Source organism: Nomascus leucogenys, chromosome 3 (assembly GCF_006542625.1).
Source record: "Nomascus leucogenys isolate Asia chromosome 3, Asia_NLE_v1, whole genome shotgun sequence".
Lineage (NCBI taxonomy): Eukaryota > Metazoa > Chordata > Mammalia > Primates > Hylobatidae > Nomascus > Nomascus leucogenys.
In genome coordinates this window covers 51,657,094-51,683,360 of record NC_044383.1, presented here as the reverse complement: position 1 = coordinate 51,683,360, position 26,267 = coordinate 51,657,094, and positions in this window count along the sequence as shown.

The window sequence follows — 26,267 nt, the reverse complement described above, 5'->3', positions numbered from 1 at the left end:
CATTTAGTATTTTTCCACTGTTTGAGTACAATTTATATACATATTTGTTGATTTACGGTTGTTAGTCTACATATTTTTTCTACCTAAAAATAAGTAAATAAAAATGTTAAACATCTGAATGACTGGCACAATATACAGATACAGTCTACATGTGATAAGCTATTTACTCATATTTCACTAATCTATGTGTTTCTTTACTATTACTAAAAGCAAAAGTGTGATTTTTGTATATTCCATCAGGTTAGAACTCTTTAATGTATTTTAGAGAATATCCTAACTTGCAATATTTAGAAATAAAGGGAAATTTAGTGAAATACAATTTCCTATGTTATTGTTTAGTAAGAAAAAAAGTTATAGTGAACTAGGTAAAAGTAAACAGTAGTTGATGTATATATATACAAACAAGAAAAAGAAAAAAATACTTAAGAACATTATGGGCAGAGAAAAAAAAGAACAATTCAGTCCTAGCATCGTACTTGTAGCAGAAAAAATCAACAAGTGATCTCTGATTCATCTGTACTGCATATCTTTTACTTATAATGGATTTGTGTCTCCTCCAAAATTATTTAAAAAATACTTACATAGGCATTTAGAAGTGTTTCACTGAGGGGGCGTAGGTCAGAGAACAAATAAAGAGGTAAACTTCATTTACCCTTTTGGCCTTTTATCTCTCAGTGCATCTATTTATCCAACTATCCACCTTACAGGTTTTCACCCCGGAATGTTTCCAAAGTTTCTTCCTATGAGGGCAATAGTGATATACTTTTTTGTTATCATTTATTTATCTGACATATACTTAACTCTTAATTGTGAGGCTTTCATGGTGCTAAGAGATTTAAACCTAAGTCTGAACAAAGTTGATGTCCAGGCAGGGTTTAAACAGAAATTTGAGAGATATTTCAACAATCTTAATGTTACAATGTCAAACATGAATGCAAAGATAACAAACATTAGCTGTTGGACCTAGAGATGAAATCATCCCCGATTAGGATGCACCCTAAAACCAATGACAAGTAAAGAGAAGGGAAGGAGACAAAAAACAAAGAGTAGAAGACCACATGAAGACAGAGGCAGAAATTAGTGTTATGTCGCCATAGCCAAAGAACACTTAGAGCCACCAGGGCCTAGAAAAGGCAGAAATAATTCTCTCCTAGAGCCTTTGAAGAAAGAGCAGCCCTGTCAATAATTTAATTTTATATTTCTGGGCCCCAGAACTATGGGAGAACATGTTTTTGTTATTTTAAGCAGCCAATTTTGTCATAATTTTTTAGAAAGTTCTAGAATGCTAATATAAAGACCTACCTCTCTTATACAATAACAGCTAAAAAGAACATTTCTCACATTCTCAAATGAGAGCGTATCTTTCATTGTGCTTGGATACCCATCAACTAAAGACTATCCTAGATGGTGTATTTCTAGTGTTTTATGCAAGAGATACCTGAACATAGGTACTGAGAGTGGAAATGGAGATAACTGAGTAAAATTTAGCAGGCAGAAGTAGTAGGATTCAGTGATTGTTAAGGTGCCAGTGGTTAAGGAAGAGGGCGAGATCAAGGATGACTCTCAGATATCTGCATTCATGAAAATCAGATATACAGCATAAGCAAATTATATATCTATTATTCAGTGTGTCAGCAACAGATTAATATTAAAACAAAAGATAAATTATGTGGTGATGGTGGAATTTCACACCCCATCAAATATTAAATTTGGGGAATATTTAAGAAAAATAATAATGGCTACGCTTTGAGCCATTTGGTTGAACAGTTGCATTCTTTTCATGTCACTTTAGAGTTATATAATAATATTTTACTTTATCTCTGCAGCAATGCAATAATCTGAGTACAGATATTTTATTTTACATTTGAAAATCCCATTGTATTTTATCATTTTTGTGGCTAAGAATTAAGAATTCATTGCTCTCATTAATATAATAAAAGTTATTTCTCTTCATGGAGTCACATCTTTGCTTCTATCTCATTCCCGTGCATTTAACACACAAGAGAACACTTCTAAAGAATGTTCTACATCTGACACTTATTGCAGAACATTCACGTATACACAATACAGATGTAAAACACAGGTTCCTTGTTTCAGGCGTTGAGGCCAGCCTTAAAAGCAAGTGAAACCAAGTTTACAATTAGAGTCCTATTAAAAGGTCCACATAAAATCTAGCTAATAATTACAGGGTGGCATCAGTTTGCTAAGCTGGTCAAGAATCCTGTTGGTGTAGAATATGAATGAAGGGTGACTCCCCAAGAAAGTACTTGATGACTATGATTCTCTTATCTGATCAAGTCATTAAACAAGAACAAAAATGATGTGAAGTATTACAATACAAGCTTGGAAAAACAAAACAAAGTCAGACATTTTCCTCAGAGAATCAATATGATGGAAAAGCTGTTCTACTTCGCCTAATAATGATTCTAAAGTCCCATGAGTCTACGCTTGTCCTGCTCTTGTTATGCATATTTATTTCACTTCTCAATTTTTTTTTTCCTTCAGAAATTTACCAGTGCCTCCCCAAGGTGAAATTAGGTGCATTTCCCACTTACTAAACCCTAAAAAAATCACTTGCCATTTTCATTTTATTATTACCAGTGTTGTCTTTTCTTCTAAAGTGGAAGTGTCTGTATGGCAGGGCGTCTGTTTTCACTCCTGTATTTCAAATTCCTAGCATAATACCTCATATTTATTGGCCAGTCAATAAGTGTTTCCTAATTTGCCTTAAAGACAAACTTCAATCTCATTTTATGAGATGGTCTAATTCCATTCATTTTCACTCATAAATCTAAATTCTTTTCCTCTTCATGCTTCTGATTCATTCTCAATCTACTCTTAGAAACTACTCAAACTCAAGATTGTTTTTTCTCCTCTAGTCTCCTAAAGTCAGTTACAGAAACCATAGGTCTTCATTTTTTCAAGACCATTTCAAGTTTATATGTTTGCTACCTTTACAAAAAACGAACAATCCTGATTCTTAATCTTTGTATGATATTGTATTACACAAAAATATCTAGATAGATTTTAGTAAATTTGAGATTGGTTGATTTAAAATATTGACTACATAGCAAGTATTAATAAAAGAAAAAATATTCGGAGGCTCTAGAGGGAATTAAAGGATATATATACACACCTACATATATAATAATCAAACATATATATAATAATACATATGTATATAGTAATAACTAATATGGTAATAACATATACATATATACAATAATACATATATACTTATATATGTATATATGTACAATAATATATATGTACTATTGTATTATATCTGCAAACAACTGTAGGTACTTATTTGTGAAGAGTGACGACAAGTGGGCAACTGAGTATAGTAGTTCCTACTTATCCACAGGAGATACGTTCCAAGACTCCCATTGGAGGTCTGAAATTATAGATAGTACTGAACCCTGTATATATTTTGCTTTTTCCTATACATGGATACCTATAATAAAGTTTCATTTAATTAAAATGAAGTTAATCTGGTTCAAAACATTGCTGTCAATCACAACGTTTTCTATTCATGTCTTCTATCCACAAATATAATGCTTTTTTGTCTTATCTCAGCACTTACAGTTTTCCAGTTTGAGACTTAGCAACAAAACCAGCACAAATTTCTTTTTTCTTCACAATTTCATGGACAATATTTGTTCTTATTCCAGATCTTAGGAACCTCAGCATACATTTTCTTTTCTTTCTTGTCAAGAATTTTAACCGTTTCAGTTAAAGTATTTTAAAGCTTCTTTTTGACATATGTGAATTGCCAGCATCACTTCTCTTACACTTTGGGGCCAGGAGTAGGTAAAATAAGGGCTACTTACACAAGCACTAGGATACAGTGACAGTGGATCCAATAGCCCATAAGGCTACTATGTGACTAAGGGGCAAAGAGTGTGCACAGTGTTGACACACTGAACTGAAGGAGATTTCGCATCCTGGGCAAGACAGAATGAGGTGGCATGAGATTTCATCATGCTGCTCAGAACAGCATGCAATTTAAAGGTTAAGATTTATTTCTGGAATTTTCTATGTAGTATTTTTGGACTGTAGCTGACCAGGGTAACTGAAACCACAGAAAGCAAAAGTGTGGATAAGGGGGGACTACTGCAGTGTATTTTAGGGTAAGCTATGGCAGAATTTCCTTATTACAGAAAGGAAAAGATGAAACCAGCTGGAGAAGCCAGCTTATTTTCACTAGTAAGATAGATGTTCAATATAGACTGAATTTCTGCATGGATTATTTATCCTTGGATTATCACTGCCAAAAAGAGTGATGACACAGCACCAAGTATATCATTGATGATCATTTGCTAATGGCTAATTTGTGACCTCTTTGCAGGTGGGAATACTGAGTTTGAAAGAAGATAAGTTACACTTCTACTATATATTCACAAAGATTTAGTCATAATTTAAATTCAGGTCTCTCCTAAATTAAGATTAAAACATCACTTTGTAGCCAATATAGTTTGCAGCAGATTATTTAAGATGAGTTAACCTAGAAAATAAACAGAATCAAACATCAGATAAAAGCACATGTAACCCAAAATTTGTTTTGGAAAAGACAGAAACTTTTTTGATGAGGACTTTTATTTTGTCATCTGTTCTTTTTTTTCGCTGAATATATGCTACCTCTAATACTATATTTTTTCAACATGTCCTTCTCAATTTGTTTGATATCTTCTTAAAAGTTTGTTTTGTCTAATTTCTTTTTAAACCATCTCAGAGTTTTCTTTGCTATTAAATTCCAGCGTTATTGATTGATTGCATGAGTGTACAACTGCAGTTAGCAGTATTTTTAAAAATAAAACAACTTGTGACTAAAGTTTTAGAAATTATATGCTTAACCATTCATATCTTATTCTTGATCTTAGGGAAAAGCATTTAATAATTCACCCTTAAGTATGATGTTATCTGTGGATTTTATGTAACTACTTTTTATGTTGAGGAAACGGACTTCTGTCCCTAATTAATTGAGTGTTTTTATCACAAAATGGAATTATTGGTTTTGTAAAACACTTTTTTCAGCGTGTATTGGGATGATCTTTTTTGTCATTTCTTCTATTAATATGATATATTTAATTAGTTGATCTTAACAGGTTAAATCAACCGTGGGATATATTTTAATTTTCATGTTTTAAAATTCTTTTTATATTGTTGAACATATTTTCATCAATAGTAATAAGATACATTGGCCTGTAGTTTTTGTTTCTTTTGATGTCTTCTTTTGGTTTTGGTATCAGAATAATCCAGAACTCATTACTTTTTAGTCTTTATGAAATACTTCAGTAGATTCAGGATTAGGGTAAGGCAAATTAGGCACTTGACTTGGGTGCAAATTTTAAAAGATTGCCAAAATACTCAGTAATCCAGATAAATATTAAAATGTAGTATTCTGAAATACCAAAATTAATGCAAGAATTTATAATAAACAAAATAGCAAGCTAAAATAAAGATAAATCCAATTTTTGTTTTTCTTTTACTAATTCTCTAATATGACTCACGTAGCATTGGTATCCTCTTCCATGTCCACATTTCCACACAAAGGGATAAAGATGTGAGATATCAGTCTTACATCTTGTTCGCTTGCTCTAAGTGGCTGAAATTGGGTGGTGCTTCAGAATAATGCCAGTTTTAAAATTCTATAATTGCTATAAAAATTTAATTATAGTCTGACTTGGGCTAGCATATTAGTATGCTCAGCACCCTTGCCGTATGATACCCTGTGCTATCATAGGACTCTTCAGAGAGTCCCTTCCAGCAAGAAGGTTCTCACCAGATGGGCCCCCTCAACCTAGGACTTCCTAGCCTCCATAGCCATAAGAAATAAATTCCAATTCTTCATTAATTACCCAGTTTCATGTATCTGCTATAAGAAAGAGAAAATGAACTAAAACAGAAAGACATAAAAAATTATAGGCCAAACATGCTTGTGGAAATATGCTCACAAAAATATTGAAAGCAGCACATAAAAAATGAGACGCTTATATCTTACACAGAATGTTATCATATTTATAATTAGTTGTACATTGAAGCAATAGATGTTTTTAAAGATGAAAAGAAAATAAGTATAATCATTTTCTGGACAAAGACAAAAATAAACTCAACATATTATCATATTTAAATCTTATCTACCAATTAATTTTCCACAAAGACTAATATCAGCTTTGCCATGATGTTGCCTCCTATTCTGTCAAAACAGGTGGGGAAAAAAAGAATTTACTGTAGTAAACTCTAATAAGGGTGCTTATGGGCATAGGAAAAAGTGGAGTGAATTTTTAAGCACATTCTAAACATGGTGAATGGCCTATCTTGTGTCAAGATAGAGACCACTCTTACTGAACGTAAGATGAACAAGAAGAAAAAAAAATGGCTTCAGATAACCACAGGATGGTGTATGTCATTATTGCTTTACTCATTCATACTGACGAATCACACTCCAGGTAAATTTAAGAGATATCGTATGTATGGATTAATATAAGAAACATTTCTCAATTGTCAGTTAATGACAAAAGGCGTTTATTTCATACTGAGAATTGAATATGTAGAGATTTAAATATCTTGTCTTTCTAGAAGTTTCCATTGAAAAATTATGTTAGCAATGTGAATCATGGATAAATACAATTAAACATATCTCCCTGGATGTTACAAATCAAAACTAAGACAAGAGCCAGATAATTAAAGTGTTTGTTCCCTTAACCATTATAAATTAGATTTTCAAAGATACATAATCCGTTTTCCAAAATAAAATTAATTCATAATGACATTACCAAGCAGCTTCTCTCTTTATATTTTCATTTATTTAGAAAATATTTTTGACTGAGTATTATTATCAATTGAAAATGTTGAAAACAATTTCTTAACTAGAAATGCCATGTATATTTTAGTTCCTTACCTGCAAATAGCATGTATATATGTTAGTTTCTAAAATTAACTCAGATAATTTATATAGATAATAGGGATATAATAGTTTAGTTCTTAGATGAGTTATACTGGAAAACAGCAATTAAATTTTGAATAATTCAGAAATGCATAATATAAAAAGTCACAGTTGTCAGAGGCATAAAGGTCATGGTTCATGACTGGAATTATATTGTCCCAGAAATAAATTGGTAAATCAGTATTAACATAAAAATATAACATAAAAAATACTCATGTACTCCTAACTTCCAACAGTGTGATATTGTGTTTGCATAGGTGGTGAGTTTAGTATAAATGTTGAAGATGAATCTAGGATCAGTTTACATAGAAAATTAAAAGAAAATTATAATTTTAACTCGTTTGCTATTGCTGTCATTCTGTCTTGTCAGGTTAGAGGAATTATACTTCTATATTTTTAGCCAAGTTTCTGTGATGTGCAGAATTAATGATTTTTAATAAATATTTTTTCCAGAAATAAGATTTATGTACAACTATAACTTAACTGTGAGCAGGGGCCTCACTGTCAATCCTTATCTGAGAAAATTAAATCCAGTCTGTTCTCTGAAACTCAGCATCATGGCCTGAGGTAGACCACACAGACTTCCCAAGCTTTCAGCAAATTCCCATTGTATTTTCACCATCCAATGGGAAGGTGCAACTTTCACCTCAAAACATATTACTTCTTTCTTTCCAGTTTAGCCAAGCAACATGATTCATCTTTTATATGACAATATATGAGAGATTTTGTAACTTGCATACAAAAGTGATTAAAAATTATTAAATATGTACCCATTTTCAGGTAATGAAAACAACTTCAAATACAATAATATTCTTAACTTGTATCAATATTCACTTAGACCAGTCTTCAGCTCACCTAGTTCAAGCTATTATCTATCTGAACTCCACATCCTTAATCTTCTCTGTTACTCACAATCTCTGAGGGGAAGTAAGTCTTCAGTCTTCACCTTATTTAAGTGCAGAATAAGTTCATCCTGTTTTGCCTCGGATAGTAATTTGTTTGCAAGAATCAGAATTGTATGGGGATGGTCTTTCAGACACCACAGATTTAGGCTAAGTTAAATCGGAAGATCTTCCAAACCTACATTAATGTAAGTTCTCTAAATAGTAATTTTAGAACTGTCTAGATAAACAATTTACACTACACTCAACAAAATGCTTTCAGGAATGGATGCTTTGGCACCATGAACAAAACATGAGTCTTATGAAGAACGTGAATTCAACTTTTTGATTAAATGCATGGGCATCATTTTAGAACTGTACATTATTTAACTTTTTTTAATTGTTAATTCCTGATGACTAAAATGTATGTTCCATGAAGGAAAATTTTTTTTTACCTTTTAAAAAATTTATAAGTCCTCTTTCCTAGAACAGTGATAAGTGCATGAATACATAATAAATATTTGTTAAATGAATCTACATGCAGAAGTTAAATATTTTATGGTTAGACTGGATAATAGACTTCAACCATTTTTATGGTTATATTGAATCATTGTTCTTTCCTGAATGCAAAGAGGATAATAAGAAAGGGGTTTTATCAATGATACAATAACTTTTCCAGCTTTGGATATTGGGAGATGATGCGGTCTGGATCTGTGTCCCAACCCAAATTTCATGTTCAACTGTAATCTCCAGTGTTGGGACTGGGGCTTGGTAGGAGGTGATTGGATCATGGGGGTAGTTTCTCAAGGTTTAACACCGTCCATCCCCCTTGGTGCCGTCATCACAATAGTGAGTTCCTGAAATTTGGTTGTTTAAAAGTGTGCAGCACCTGCCCCTGTCTCTCTTCCTCCTGCTCCAGCCATATGAAGATACCTGCTCTGGCTTTGTCTTCCACTATGACTAAAAGCCCCCTGAGGCCTCCCCAGAAGCAGATGCTTCCATGCTTCCTGTACATTTTGTGGAACCATGAGCCAATTAAACCTCTTTTCTTTATAAATGAGCCAGTCTCAGGTATTTCTTTATATAGTCGTGAAACCAAATACAGGAGCTCTTTAAGAGTGGCTTCTATGATCCTTGTTATGATTATATCCTTATATTTATTTTTTCTGATCATTTCTTTAAGTAATCATAATATGTTTCAAGGTCACCTTGTAACTCATATTGTCTCTGCCCTGGTCTTGGAATCAACATGTTCTTGACAGAGGTCTGATTTATTTGATTGCAAATTGGTATCTATTCAATTAGTTTTGCTCATTGCACATATTTGCTGAAAATTATGTATATATACTATGTATATATGCTAATATTGCTAAGTATTGCATATCCACGTGCATCTGTATTTGTTTTGTATTTTTCAGTCTGTATGTATGTGTATATATATGTGCATGTGTATATATACACATATATACACACAATTATATTTGCAGTTAACTTCAAAGTCAATCCAACATTACAGAATGCGTTCTAGCTTTCCTCCTTTATTTGTAACTTCTATCTCTGACATAGAGAAACTAGTTTCTCACTACATACAACATACTTATGTACATGATCAACCCTAGCATACATATAAATTCATTACTAAAAAAAAATTAACTACTAAAATACAGTGTTTGTGTAAATTTCTTTTTGGTTTTAGCCTTGCAATAGCCAGTTAAACACTGTTTTGCAAAGTTACTTAGGTTAGCACCATTCTTCCCCACGTTTTACTGTAGTTATACAATTCATTTTTCTTTTTCTTGTTTTATTTTTATTTTTTAATTCATATATTTTATTGTAAACACAATTAATCTTGTTTTTCCCTATGCTTAACAAGACCAATGCCTTGAGAGAGCAACATATAGTTATGAACACAATAATGAATATATTTACAGCATAAATTGTTTGTATAAGATGAAAATATTTGTCCTTTGTCTACTTGACAAATCTGTCAAATCAAACCTATTCCTGTGGCATATTGGAAGCATATTCAATTTTTAAAAATACTTTTATGCCTTACATAACTAAAAATGGGTGATTTATAGAAATTCTAATATTATCTTCTAAGACAAGTTAACGAGTTAATGGGTGCAGCACACCAACATGGCACATGTACACATATGTAAAAAACCTGCACATTGTGCACATGTACCCTAGAACTTAAAGTATAATAAAAATATATATATATAAAAAGAAAAACAAGCTGTTTTTTAGATATTAATAGGTAACACGGTAAGAAGTTCTATTTATACAATTCATTTTTCTACAGTTAGATTTGTCAAAGTCTGTGTCCAATCTAAATTATCCTGATATCCTGGTTGATTTTTTTAAAATTTTACATATAATTTTATCATTTAGAATAAATTTACATACAGCTTTATTTATATACAGTATAAAGTTTACTCTGTGGTGTACAGTTCTGTGGATTTTGGCAAATGCACAAAATCATATATTTACCATCATAGTTTCACATAGATTAGTTCCATCATTGCCAAAATCTCCTGATTCCCCTTAACATTCAGCCTCCCTCTTATAGCTTATCTTACTCTAGAGTATCATACTAACGGAATTATACAACAAGTAGCCTTTTGGATGTGGATTATTTCACTTAAATATGTTTAAGATTTATTAGCATTGTCTTGAAAATCAATATTTTCTTATTCTTTCTATAGGCGAGTAGTATGCCATGGTATGGAAGCTTCTCTATAAACTGCTTAAAGGAGAACTATAGTGTTTCCAGTTATTGGAAATTATGAATAAATATGCTGTAAACATTTGCATGCTGATATTGGCTGAACATTAGTTTTATTGTCTCTTGAAAGGGAATCCCTGGATTACATGATAGATGTATGTTTAACTATATAGGAAACTGCCAAACTGCTTTGCAAAGTGTGTTGTTTTGCATTCCCATTAGCAAAGTATGAGAGTTGAGGATTGGCTGTGTTCTCATCAAAACTTGGAATTATCAGGTGTCTTACTTGTATGTTGTAATTCTAATAGGTGTGTTGTGGTAGTACCTCACTGAGTTCGGATATACATTCCCTGATGACTAATGATGTTGACCATCTTTTATATAATTATTTGTCATTAATATATCCTCTTTGGTGAAGCACCTTTTCAGATCTTTTCCATGCCTTATATTAGATTGTTTCTTATGATGCTGAGTTTTAAAAGATTTTGAGGTATTCTAGATACAATTGATTTGTCAGAAAGGTTATTTGCATGTACAGTCTCTAAATCTGAGGCTGGTCTTTTAGTTGTCAGTGTCTTTTGCAGAGCAAATATTTTAAATTGATTAATTATAATTTTTCCGTTTTTTTCTAATTCTTCAGTGGTTTCTATGTAGCAGTCATGTCATAATAGTAATAAGCAAAATTTATTTCTTTCCAGTCTGCATGCCTTCTTTTTTTGCTGGGTTTATTACACTGGTGAAGACTTCTGCATGATGTGAGTAGAAGCATGGTTTTGAACCTGAAAGGGAAATAGCGAAATCATTTCATTTTTCAATTATTATATGAGTTAGATTCAGGTTTTGCTTTTTTTTTTTTTGTGTGTGTGTGTGTGTGTGTGTGTGTTTCTGTTTTTGTGAATACCTCTAACCAAGTTAAAGAAATCGCCTTAGATTCTTTGTTTTCTGAGGGTTACTGTTTTTGAATTGATGATGAATAACATCAAATGCCTTTTCTGCACCTATTTAGATAAGTTTTTATTCTTTGATCTGCCAATATGGTGGGTGGTAGTCATCAATTTTAAAATGTTTAATCTATTTTTTTCCTTGGATTACCACTCCTTTCCTTTTATTCATGAATTTAGTTTTCTAATTATGTTGAGAATTTTTTTATACATGTTCATGAGAGATTTGAGGTTATATTTTTCTTCTCTTGTAACATCTTGTAATAATTTGGAAAATGCTGGCCTCATAAAATGAGTCAAGAGTGTTTCTTCTTCTAATCTCTGAAAGATATTGTGGAAAATGAGCATTACTTCTTCCTTAACTGTTTAATAGATATTTGCCACTGGAAAAAGAAATCTGGATCTGAAGTTATTTTTGTTGGAAGTTTTCTAACCAGGAATTTAATGTAATTTAATAGATATGACTATCTACCGCTCCTTGGGAGGTTTGTTTGTGTCTTCATGAAATTTTTTAAAAAGTATTTCACGTATTCTGTTTTGGTTATTTATTTACTTACCTTAAGAACTCCTAAGATTAATCATTGGCTAGCATCATTTCAGAAACTATAGTCCAAAATAATATGGAAAAAAATTTTTAAAGCTTAATTTTACTTAATATATGATCTGCACCATAAACCACGTTATTAAAGCACATACATAATTAGAATAATTTATTTAAAATTAAGAGTTTTATAGCCTCTGATGAGCCTCTGAGAAAGCATGCTTATATTTGCCTTTCATAGCTTCATATGTAAACTCATTAAATATGAAGCAATAAAGAAAATGCTTTAAAAACGCAAAACAACAGAAATTTAATAGTTTGTACATATTTCCTTAGATTATAACTTTTTGCTATGTTTTATTTAATCTTATTATATCAAACTTCTGTGAAGCCCAAAAGAACTATCCGAGTATAATATCCTCTAGATAAAGCGCAAGACCCGTAAATCTTTTAAACGAAACAGTAAGTAGCCCTAGCAGTTGAGTGCATCAGTTTATTTAGCAAGGTGATCCTAGTGTCATCAAGGGAAGACACTGACTTCTGATACATACATTTTAGAAATGATGAAAACTTAAATTTTAATCCTTAAGTAGAAATTTCCAGTTGGTAATTTGTTTTAAATGTTGCTTTCCAAACTCTTAAGCGAGGACTAAACTGATAGACCAGTATTAAAATTACATGCAATGATCTATATTGGAGAAAAATTAGTTCATTTGAGAAACTGAAAGCCATGAATTGCCCTCGTACGAGAGAAGAATTGAACTATAACATCCGAATCCGAACTCAAACCTCTTAAAATCACTAAACCATTCGCTTTCCTTCTACTTAATAGTTATCTCACCATATATAAAATACCTACAACTAGTAAGTTTTAAATGTTATTATTAAAAAGTCAAGCTGCCAAGCCAGCTGCCGTGCTGAACAGAAAGCTCTGGCTAGATGCCAAATAATGAAATATGGCACAGGAAGGTAGAGGATACAGCGGAACCCTGAGAAGTCAGTCATGTGGTTGAAGCTTTCTTGGAGGTTAAGCTCAGCCCTACCACCAAATAAAGCTAGTCCTGCGTGTGAATGCAGCCATTACTATGGGTAGCAGAGGAGCCACCCAGTTAGCCACCTCCCCCACCAATTCTAAGCCTAGAGAATTATGAGAAATAATAAATTGTTGTTGCTGTAAGCCACTAAAATGTAAAACGACAATAAACTCCTATGCCAGCCTCATGGTATTTTAAATATGTAATAAAGTTATTTCAAAATAGTCATATTTTTCAAAATATTTTTATTAAAATTGTACATTGAAACCCATGTTCTAGAAGTTTGTTGCATATTCTGATTGTAACAGTAATATAAACTCATTGTAAAACTTTGATAATATAAATATTTTATTTTATTAATGTGCTAATAGGTCTGTCTTGTTTCAAATGTGAATGTGCAAAGATTTAGCTAGGAGGCATTAAATACAGAAAACAACTTTGCAATACGCAGATTAAAGCAACGTTACATGGAATTGTTTAATATAGGAATTCCCTGACCCTTTTTTCTATAGTAATGTATTTTGTGAATCAGTAGGAAATGTATATAAAATGCAGTGGCTACATAAAATAAACTGAAGTGCATGCCCATTTTATTATGGAAACCTGTAACTGGTTAACAATACAGGTATATAGATGTATAGACACTCCTGATGTAATTATTAGGTATGGACTTTCAACAGCAAGACTCTTTGGGATGTCTTCCTTTTTCTTCAACTTTATAGACAATTTTTTCCACAAATAACTATATGGTGTACATAATTCTAGTAAAATAGAATATTAATACATATTTGAGGATATCTTTATTCTCACTTTTTATTATATGTTTCTATTTGTTAGAATATTGAACTTCCACCATACACATCTTTGTTCCATGTGAAAGACCATCTTTGCTCAACACAAAGCAATAATATTTATAAGCAATAATGGCTGCCGTTTGCAGAGTCCAACTTGATGTTATATTTTCAGTGCCTTTGAAACGAATTTTATTTTTAACTTATTATTGGATATATTTTCTGAACTGAGTCACACAGAATCTTTCTAATTTTCTGTGATTAAATAGAGTAAACGTCAGGATGAAAGCTAATAATGAATAACCTTTGAAAACGCATTCATTTAATGTTATATATCCATATCCCATTTTAGAAGGTTTGAATAAATTAAAGCAATTTAAATTTACTTTCAACCTATGTTTAGAATGGTAGTTCTAATTTATTAAAATGAAGTACTTTAACTCCCAATGTGCTCAAACAAATTTTATTATTTCACACTGCTTTCTGTATTACAATCTTATTCTCTCCAATCTTTTTCAAAACCACTCTTCTGACTTAGATTTCTCTAAGAATAATGTGTAATTCCTGTAAGCGTCAGCCTAATGAATGATGGGTAAAGAGAAAGTTACACTTGGGTGATTTAACTTCACCAATATAAGCACAGACATTTCTGGCTTAGAGAGGTTGTTGAATTCCAGTCTTAGAATACAATTATACCAAATAAATAAATGAATAAATAAATAAGTAAGTAAATAGACCTAGATAACTAATATAAGTTCAGGCAGAAGATCTGTTTCAAGAAGTAATTACCCAAAATTATATGGAATAAGCCCCTTACAACACACCAGAAAAATGCTCAGAGACACCAGATTTTTTGTCTAGGTTTCAATCTATTCATAAGTTACTTCCTCAGTGTCTACTACACTTTCTCTCTTCACATCAAACAGATATTAAAATGTATAGCTTGTCTTAGACACTGGTTTCTCATAAAGGCTTTACTTGGTTCCCAGATAATTGTTTAGGTCCTCCACCTATATGTTTCTTGGCAATTTACTTTCAAATTGTAGGTGCATATATCGTACTTTGTTGCAGTAATTGTGTACCATGACATCTTCCTTACTAAATGGTAAGCTTCTTCATATTAGGGACTTTGACTCTAAAATAATTAGTTTCAATTTGTTATTTTTATATCTGCAGGTGTTGTAAAAATGCCTAAACATTGGATGTGTCCAATGGATATATAATTAATGTAAAAATCAAAGAAGTATTTAGGAATTGTTTTCATTTTGTAGCTTTCTAACTGAAGGGATCTTTATTATCTTTGGCAATTTCAGCAAGGAGACTGTGCCATTTGTATTTTTTAAGACTTTCAACTTTATCTGGCTTTGTGATCCTTTCAGTTAATTACTATTGTATATTTGCATTGGCTTTCCAGATTTCTGTCCCAAAATAAACTTTGTTCAAGGTAACAGAAATTAGATAATAGAGACTCCCAGGAAGACTACAGAAGCCTGGGACTATTCTTGGATTTCTTATTTTATCTAATATTCTAGCATATTCCCTTTATTTATATTTACTATTAAGAGAATCATATGCTCTTAACAAATTACACAATTTTAACAAACATTTTCTCCCAAAACATGCTATTTCCTAATATCCATTTTTATGTTTAAGCTTCAGTGGTCATACTGAGATTCACTGCAACAAAGTTAAACAAGTGAAATAGGAATGTACAAAATTGCCAACCCAAGACTAAAGACATCTTTACAAACTGTCCAAAGGGATGATCCTGAAACTCCCATTTTTTAAAATGTGTTGGGTATCCTTCTGCTATTCTTAAATTTAGAGCCACCTACTCGAATGAAATAAGATCTACTGTTACTGAATATGAAAAAACTGTCATTTCTGTTTGAAAAAACATATCACACAGATTACATAGGAAGATATTTTGTGAAGTTAAGGAGTATGTAGTACTTATTAAACACATGTAAAGTATTATTTCAGTTTGCTTACTTGGGCTCCAAATTATTAAGATTAAATGTTTTTTTTCCATTAAAATTTTTGAGACTAAAAGGGAAAGTTACTTAGAAACATAATTTTTTAAAAACTGCAATTTAAGGTATTGAAGTTCTACTGAATGCCTGTTAACTGACTCTGACTGTTGCATGTAACTGCAATGTTGTTCACTAACTGCACAGGGCATTTTAACTACTTTATAATTCAAAGTAAAAACCATTGTCAATTTGAAAAACAGTTCTGAATAAATTATAAATATATGACAGGATAGCCAACTTTTGATAGTTTTACTGCTAGATAGTAAGATAATAATTTTAATTAATTTTCTGAACTTAATCTGAAATATCTGTATTTTAAGTGTGTTATTTTTAAATTTTACCTTTTGGAAATAATCTAAATGTCTAGTCAAACATATAAAGTTAAGTAAATCATAGTACATGTGACCAATACAACAACCCTATGTGGTCATCAGGAAGTTACAAAGATATTATAGAGACATGCCAATTATATGTTAAATATTTACTCATTATGCATAAATGTAAAGCTATATAATAATTTCATACATGCCTACGTACATACATACCTAGGGATGTCTTAATTTTATATGTCTTCATTTTGATATTTTTCTCCATTGATGATATATGCTTCTATAATTGGAAAGTTTCTGGAAATTTCCCCAAAATAATAAGTATGATGCTCAGGACTGATTGACAACAAAGACAGATTCAAACTTATCTTTTGCTATTTTGCATTTTTCTTTTTTATGCAGAAACAGTATTTTGTCTGAATAGAGGGAATGAATATAATAAGAGGAATCTGAATTTTTAAATAATTGTAGAGTTGCTAGGAGATTTGATCACTATAAATGAGTCCCATCGTCTTTATCTGAATGTATGAACTCATAGATAAGGGGTTAAGTCATGGAAAATGTGATCATTACAGAGCTAGGGAGAACAAGAGAGGAATCAAAAAGCTAAAGATGGGCAAATGATTAGGTTCCCAATAACACCAGTGTGAATAGTATAGAACATTTGTCAGTAATGTTAAAATAAGTCACAGATAGATTTTAGAATACATATTTTAGATAATTTATATTCATTTGTATTCAATTATATATTCAGTCATATCTGTAGTTATTATAGGAAGGTACAGTTTCTAAAAAATAATGATTTACTTTCCATATATGCTTTCTTAAAACACTATTTGGCATACAACTTCTATTCTAGAAATACATTAATGATAGTGAAACTGAATTTGAGCAAAATATTTGATAATGTTTCTGAGATATTTTTATGAGAGAGCACTGAGCTACATGCCATTCTAATAGGATTTGAGTCATTATTTAAAGTATAACACTCAAGACTAATTTAGAATTAATCTCCACTTGGGTATTTTAACTACTGTGCTATATTTAGCCTGTTTCAATGTATAATTATATTGTGAGGTTATAACAGACTGTTTTGCTTGGAGAAGACACAAATCTGGATGGTTTCTTGACTAAGTTTGATAGGATAAAGATTGAGAGAGATATTGGTAGCTCTAAAACTGCTAATTAATATTTACAACATAAAAGTATTAACTGCAAGATTTCACATTCAAGTTGAAAACATAATACATTCAGAATAGAGAAAGCTAGTTAAATCGTAGTTAATATTTAATAAGGTTAAAAATTCAATTTATTCGACATGATTCAAAAGTATGATAAGGCTTCAAATAATGGTTGTTTTAATAAATATTCCACAAGAGAGGTGAGGTGATCACCCTATGATACACCATATAGAAAGGCTTTCTAGGATATTGTCTATTTTTTTTGCTAGATAGCAGTTATTAGAAGACACAATCTATGCTTATATTAACATAACAACAACAATAAAAAGAGAAACCAAATAATTTTTTTATTATTATACTTTAAGTTTTAGGGTACATGTGTACAACATGCAGGTTTGTTACATATGTATCCATGTGCCATGTTGGTGTGCTGCACCCATTAACTCGTCATTTGGCATTAGGTATATCTCCTAATGCTGTCCCTCCCCACTCCCCCCACCCCACAACAGTCCCTGGAGTGTGATGTTCCCCTTCCTGTGTCCATGTGTTCTCATTGTTCAATTCCCACCTATGAGTGAGAACATGTGGTGTTTGGTTTTTTGTCCTTGCGATAGTTTGCTGAGAATGATGGTTTCCAGTTTCATCCATGTCCCTACAAAGGACATGAACTCATCATTTTTATGGCTGCATAGTATTCTATGGTGTATATGTGCCACATTTTCTTAATCCAGTCTATCGTTGTTGGACATTTGGGTCAGTTCCAGCTCTTTGCTATTGTGAATAGTGCCACAATAAACATACATGTGCATGTGTCTTTATAGCAGCATGATTTATAGTCCTTTGGGTATATACCCAGTAATGGGACGGCTGGGTCAAATGGTATTTCTAGTTCTAGATCCCTGAGGAATCGCCGCACTAACTTCCACAATGGTTGAACTAGTTTACAGTCTCACCAACAGTGTAAAAGTGTTCCTATTTCTCCACATCCTCCCCAGCACCTGTTGTTTCCTGACTTTTAAATGATGGCCATTCTAACTGGTGTGAGATGGTATCTCATTGTGGTTTCGATTTGCATTTCTTTGATGGCCAGTGATGATGAGCATTTTTGCATGTGGTTTTTGGCTGCATAAATGTCTTCTTTTGATAAGTGTCTGTTCATGTCCTTCACCCACTTTTTGATGGGGTTGTTTGTTTTTTTCTTGTAAATTTGTTTGAGTTCATTGTAGATTCTGGATATTAGCCCTTTGTCAGATGAGTCGGTTGCGAAAATTTTCTCCCATTTTGTAGGTTGCCTGTTCACTCTGATGGTAGTTTCTTTTGCTGTGCAGAAGCTCTTTAGTTTAATTAGATCCCATTTGTCAATTTTGGCTTTTGTTGCCATTGCTTTTGGTGTTTTAGACATGAAGTCCTTGCTCATGCCTATGTCCTGAATGGTATTGCCTAGGTTTTCTTCTAGGGTTTTTATGGTTTTAGGTCTAACATGTAAGTCTTTAATCCATCTTGAATTAATTTTTGTATAAGGTGTAAGGAAGGGATCCAGTTTCAGCTTTCTACATATGGCTAGCCAGTTTTCCCAGCACCATTTATTAAATAGGGAATCCTTATCCCATTGCTTGTTTTTGTCAGGTTTGTCAAAGATCAGATAGTTGTAGATATGCAGCATTATTTCTGAGGGCTCTGTTCTGATCCATTGGTCTATATCTCTGTTGTGGTACCAGTACCATGCTGTTTGGGTTACTGTAGCCTCATAGTATAGTTTGAAGTCAGGTAGTGTGATGCCTCCAGCTTTGTTCTTTTGGCTTAGGATTGACTTGGCGATGCGGGCTCTTTTTTGGTTCCATATGAACTTTAAAGTAGTTTTTTCCAATTCTGTGAAGAAAGTCATTGGTAGCTTGATGGGGATGGCATTGAATCTATAAATTACCTTGGGCAGTATGGCCATTTTCACAACATTGATTCTTCCAACCCATGAGCTTGGAATGTTCTTCCACCAAATAATTAAAATTGTTTGCCTGTAGAAGAATAGTGATGAGTTAGGGGATATAATTTTTACAATCTGGTATTTGATAAGCTTTCAGAGGAGAGAGAGGTACAATAGTAAATGGCGTTGTATGTATGTAAAGAATCTAAGCCAGAGCAATACAAATTTCATATCAATAAAAGCAGAAATTTTTGATTGCAGAATCAGATACCAGGTGTTATAGTATTAACGGTACAATTTTTTAACCAGACAGATATGAATTCAAAATGTGGTAGTATCACTTAACAAATGTGTAACCTTGGGAAGCTGAGACAATCCCTCTGAGCATCACATTCATCTTCTGTAAATGGCAGATAACAGCACTTCCATTGACTATTATGGGATCAATTAGCCATGCCCATTTGTTTATGTATTTCCTAGGCTGCTTTCATGCTACTGTGGCAGGGTTGAGTAATTGCAAAGAGGGCAATATGGCCTGCTAAGCCTAAGATATTTACTATCTGGCCCTTTAAAAACAGTTTGATGACCTCTCAGAAGTGTTAATTGTTGTTTTCATATTCATTTCCCTGATTATTTGAGTTGGACATCCCTTTGATACAGGAAAGGCAAGCCCCCAAATCCGGGTTTAGCCCAGGAGGATTCTTGGCTTCCTCCAGGAAAGAATTCAATGGTGGGTCAGTGGTGTTAAACAGCAACTTTTACTGAAGCTGCAGTGTATAGCAGCAGCAGTGGTACTGCTCCTTGCAGAACAGGGCTAACCATAGGCAATGTGCCCAGAATAGCAGCCCAGAGGCACTCCAGCACTCATTCATATTTATACCCACTTTTAATTATATGCAAATTAAGGGGCAGTTTATGCAAATATTTCTAGAATGAGAGTGGTAACTTCTAGGGGGTTGTCTCCTCGTTGCCATGGAAAGAAGTGGTAATTTCTGGGTGTTGCCACAGCACACTGGTGGGCCTGTCTTATGGGGAGGTGCTTCTGCCCCAACCTGTTTTAACTAATCCTCAATTCTCTCCTGTTTATTTCAAGAGTGTTTCTTATAACTGCTTTTCAGCAAGGTGTTTTGATGTGGTTTTCTCTCTGTGTATCTGGACTTAATTCAGTCAGCTTCTTTAATTTTTGAGATTATAGTGTTCACAATTTTGGAAAACTGTTAGCCATTATGTCTTCAGTTCTACATATTTTAAACCACTCAATATTATTTCAGCGTTCCTTAAGGATCCTTTCCTTATTTTTCTTGACATAGTTTTCCCTGAGTCCTTCAACTTGGATAGTTTCAATTTTTAGATAGAAAGTGTTCTTACCTTGACCACTGATCTTATTTTCTGGAACATAATTGATTTTAAGCCCATTCTATGCATTTTTAATTTAGATATTGACATTTTTCTTCTTTAGAATTTTGTTTCTTTGATAGTTATTCATTTTTCTATTAATTATGATTCTATTTTTCTTTCATCTGAGTGTATTTATAATTACTTTTTTAAAGTACTTGTCTACCAATTCTTACATTTCCATTATTACTGGTTATTTCTGTTTTCATTTCTCCTTTCTATGGTTCACTTTTCCTGATTTTTTGTATGTTTACTAATTGCATTAGTGAATAATTAATAAACTGGTATTAACTTATATGCTTATTAATATAATTGTATGCTGTTAATGTTACATTATTGAGTATTGGGATTTAGTAATCTTCCTTTAAAGAGTGTTAAACTTCGTTTGGGTGGGCAGTTATATTATTTGTGGATCAGCTTAATTCTTTTGAGACTTATTTTTAGCTTTGCTGAGAAAAGTGTAAAGCAGCTTTTGCTTTTGTCCTAGATTCTTCTACTAACCTAGTATTGCACTACTGAGTTCTTTATTGAATATCATCATGTTCATCAATGTACCTCTACTCTGGTTGATTTTAACTCAAATTTCTTCTAGCACTGTACAGATTCTGTGAATGTCTAAGTTTATAGTTTCTCAGGTACTTTTTGCTTTGTCTTATAAAATTTTACCTTATATGTCCTTTATTACAAAGTAACAGACCAAAGGAAGGTTAGTAGAAGTTGTTGCAGCTCTTTCTCTAACATCTTTTTACTCTGCCCTGAGAAGTGTGGTTACTTTGGTCACCTCTAACACTGATCTAAATTTTCTCAACCCAGAGAGATTGCCAGGTTTTATTTATAGTGGCCTTCTTTGCTGCACAGAAATTCCCAGAATTTCTGGGAAGAAATTCTGAGAAATCATAGTGTTTCTGTCACTATGTCACTTATTAGACTCTTACATATTTTGAACAATGTCTGCAACATTTACTTGAAGTTCTTTTCCAATTATTTTTAGTTATTTATGGAAAAGTCCAGCTGAGTCCAGCTGTTGTTAGTAGAGACAGAAATCTTCTAAGAGTTCCTGTTGATTATACTATTTATATTATAAATTAGACATGTCTATGCATTTTAGGTGGTATCTTTTACAAGTATTATCAGAAAAGCAAACACTAATTGTGGAAGTTACAAGTTATGAAAATAATGCTGCCTAACGAAAGCCCTTAACTTTAGCAGTTTAAGTTATATATGCATATATTTAATTTCATGAGCCTTTGTAAAATTTAAATTTGAAGTTAAAATATAAAGTTACTAGGTGTAAATTAGATACTTTTCTCTACCAGTATCCTAAGTGGAGTTTCTATAAAGACATCAAATCAAAATATTGCAAATAAACCCTGACTTTTATAATGAACATTTCAGGGCACAGTTTCAATATGTGACACTTCTCAGTGTCATCTATAATTCTACTAATTGTGAAATGAGGAAGGCAGGTTTTTCATAATGTTTCCTCCTGAGGTGTATTCACTTCAATATTTTTCAATGACTTATTTATATGTAACTCCATTTTCCTGGTATCAAATTCCCATCCATTTAAAGTGAAATTACTGCCATTGAATTCTGTTATATTCTCTGTAGTAATAAACATCCTATTTGACTGGAGTTTCGGTAGCTTTAAAAGTGTTTTTCCTTTTACAGGACAGTAAACATTTTTAGTATTATTTTCTCAAAGTTATACCAAAATGTGAAATTGATATAGCCTTATGTAAAACACATTATTAAGTGAATTTAAAATCTTCTTAGAATGATTGAAATTTATAGATATATTTATATGTTAATGTGTATATGTGCATGTATATACATTAGCATCTACGTGTGTGTGCACATATAAACAATACACATTTAGTATAAACACTTTTAGATAAAAGTGTGTGTGTACATATAAACAATGTATTTATATTAAGTAAACTTTAAACTTAAAATAAGCTTAGTTTTAATTTCAGTTAAAGTTAACAATGCATATGATTTAATATTTCAAATATTTTCACGAGATTTTCTAAAAGTTGCAGAATTCTACGTTTCTTTCCTCTACCATTTTTTTCCCCAGGGGCAATCATATTCAATTCCTTTAGCTGATTATTTTAATATCCCTTCATATCTTCAGTATGTTTGCAATTTTTTGACCTTTAGCATATAGATATGATCTATTAATTTTTTTCACTTATGGAAGATTAACATTTAGCATCCCACAGTCTCTACACATATTTTCCAGCACAAATCCTCCCAATATCTCTACAAGGATAGTCAGTATGCAGGCTTATCATATGATCACCATAGAAAAAAATTTTGAGCTGTCCATGAAATACTCTATTACTGCTTTTCATTTTCTTCACAACATTTTTTTTTTGCTAACAATAGTCTCTTATTTCCATTTACTTAGTTTTCTATGTTCATATTTCAAATTCAACCTATGACTCTGAGTTTCGCAAAGCTTCGTCACAATATATGCTGATACATTAGATAATCCATTAATTTTATTTTTTGAATTAATCTTTCTCATGACCCTCTGAACAATTTAGTTTGACCTTGTTGCTTTTTTTAGTTTGATGTAGAATTTTTGTATAGGTATATTTTTTCGATATCATTGTGAGAATTCTTTTTGTCTGTCATCCATTTGAATTGCTTGTTTCTTGATGCCTGTAACTTTTATATTCCCATTTATTTGTTTATTTTAGTGGAAAATCTCCTCCAATATATTTCTGAGAGAAGTTCATTGTGTAGAAAAGTTTCTGAAACATTGTATGAAAATATCTCTATATGCCCTCCTCTTCAAATATACAAAGGAAGTTTGGTTGAATAGAGAGATCTAAGTGGGAAATATTCTTCCCACAGAATATGAAGGACATGTTTCTTCATGTACTAGGATTTAGTGCTATCACTGCAATCCCATTCTGATTCACATTCAGAAATAGCATATTGATTATGCCTTTTCTTTGCACTTAATTTTGAAATTTTGCATTGATGAACTATATAGTGTGGATTAATTTTTATGAATTTTCTGGGTACTTAGTTGCCATTAAAATCTAAGAATGTCTATCTTTTATATCTGGTAAATATAGTTTGATTATTATTTTCATTATTATGTTAATTTTTTTGAGAAAATTATAGATTCACATGCATTAATAGTCCTGCGTAAACATTATTAATTTTCCTCTGATGTCAAAATTTTTGACAAACTATAGTGTAATGTCACATCCATTAATATTGATATTATACAATGAGCTAATTTAGTGTAGATTTCCCTTACTTAACACGTGCTTATTTTGTGGGATGCATGTGTATTTTCAGTTCTAGACAATTCTTTCACATATGTAGTTTTTTGTATACATCACCACAGTCAAGATATTTAACAAGTCCATCAACATAAGCAACTTTTGTGTTTCCATGTTATCACATCATTCTCACTCCTACATCCCTCTTAACTTTAACCCTTAATAACAATAATCTGTTCTTCGTTTCTAAATGTTGTCACTAAAAATGCTATCTAAAAGGAATAAAATAGTAATAGTTTGAGATTGGCTTTTTTGACTTAAATCAATTTCCTGGAGATTCATCCAAGTTGCTTCATATACCCCCCAGTTGTTCATTTTTATTGCTGCATATTATTCCATGTATGGATGTATGTATAACAATTCATCTGTTTGTATAACAATTCATTTGTTGAAGGGTAGTTGTTTCCAGTTTTTGGCTAGTAAAACAAAACTGCTATATATTTCAATATATATTTTTATGTGAGCATAAATTTCCATTTCTATAGTATAAATGCCTAATAAAGACACAGAAAATCCTACTCAGTACAATCAGGCAAGAGAACAAAATAAAAGGCATCCAAATAGGAAAAGAAAAGGACAAATTATCTCTCTTCACTGACAATATGATTCTATACCTAGAAAACCCAAAATACTTCCCCAAAAGGCTTTTAGAATTGATAAATGACTTTGGTTAACTTTCAGGATACAAAATCAATGTATAAAAATCAGTGGAATTCCTATATACCAATAACATCCAAGTTGACAGCCAAATTTAGAAAGCAATCTCATTTACAATAGCCACAAAAAATTAAAATACCTAGGATATATCTAAGCGTGGAGGTAAAAGATCTCTAAAAGGAGAATTGCAAGATACTGCTGAAAGAAATCATAAATGACAGAAATAAATGGAAAATATTTCCATACTCTTAGGTTGGAAGAATCAATATCATTAAAATGTCCTTACTGCCCAAAGCAATCTACAGATTCAGTGTTATTCCTATCAAACCACCAACATTTTCTCACAAAATTAGAAAAATAAATATTCAAATATTTATATGGAACCCCCAAAAAGAGCCCCCAAACCAAAGCAATCTTAAGCAAAAAGCTCAAAGCTAGAGGCATCACATTACTATACTATAAGGCTACAGCAACTGAAACCATATGGTACTGGTACAAAAACAGAGACCAATGGAACAGAATACAGAACCAAAAAATAAGGCCCCACACCTAAAGCCATCTGATCTTTGACAAAGTCAACGAAAATAAGCAATGGGGAAGGGACACTCAATTCAATAAATGGTACTGGGATACCTGGTTAGCCGTATGCAGAGGAATGAAATTGGGTATATGGATCTTGCATAAGATAAGGATCTTGCACCATATACAAAAATTAACTCAAGAGGGATTAAAAATTTAATGTAATACCTAAAACTATAAGAATAATAGAAGAAACCTAGGAAACGCCATTCTGGGCATTAGCATTGGGAAAGAATTTATGACTAAACCTCAAAGCAACTGCAACAAAAACAAAAATTGACAGGTGAGATTGTATTAGCTCATTCTCACACTGTTACAAAAAACTACCCAACACTGGGTAATTTATAAAGGAAGGAGTTTTAATTGACTCACAGTTCTGCATGGCTGGGAAGGCCTAAGGAAACTTACAATCATGGTGAAAGGGAAAGAAAACACGTTTGCTTCTTCATATTTTGGCAGGAAGGAGAAGTGCCAAGCAAAGAGGAAAAAGCCCTTTATAAAATCATCAGAGCTTATGAAAACTCACTCACTATCATGAGAACAGCAGCATGAGGGTAACTACCCCCAGGATACAGTTACCTCGCACCAGGTCCCTTCCACTACATGTGGGGATTATGGGAATTAACAATTCAAGGTGAGATTTGGGTGGGGACACAACCAAACCGTATGAGGGACCTAATTGAACTAAAGAGCTTCTGCACAGCAAAAGACGCTATCAACAGAGTAAACAGACAACCTACAGAATGGGAGAAAATATTTACAAACTATGTATACAACAAAAGCCTAATATTCAGAATCTGTAATGAACTTAAACAATTGAAAAAGAAAAAACAAATAGCCCCATTAAAAAATGGGCAAAGGACCTGAACAGACATTTCTGAAAAGAAGACATACAAGTTACCAACAGATATATAAAAAAATGCTCTGAATCACTAATCATCAGATAAGTGCAAAGCAAAGCCACAATGAGATACCATCTCAAACCAGTCAGAATGGCTATTA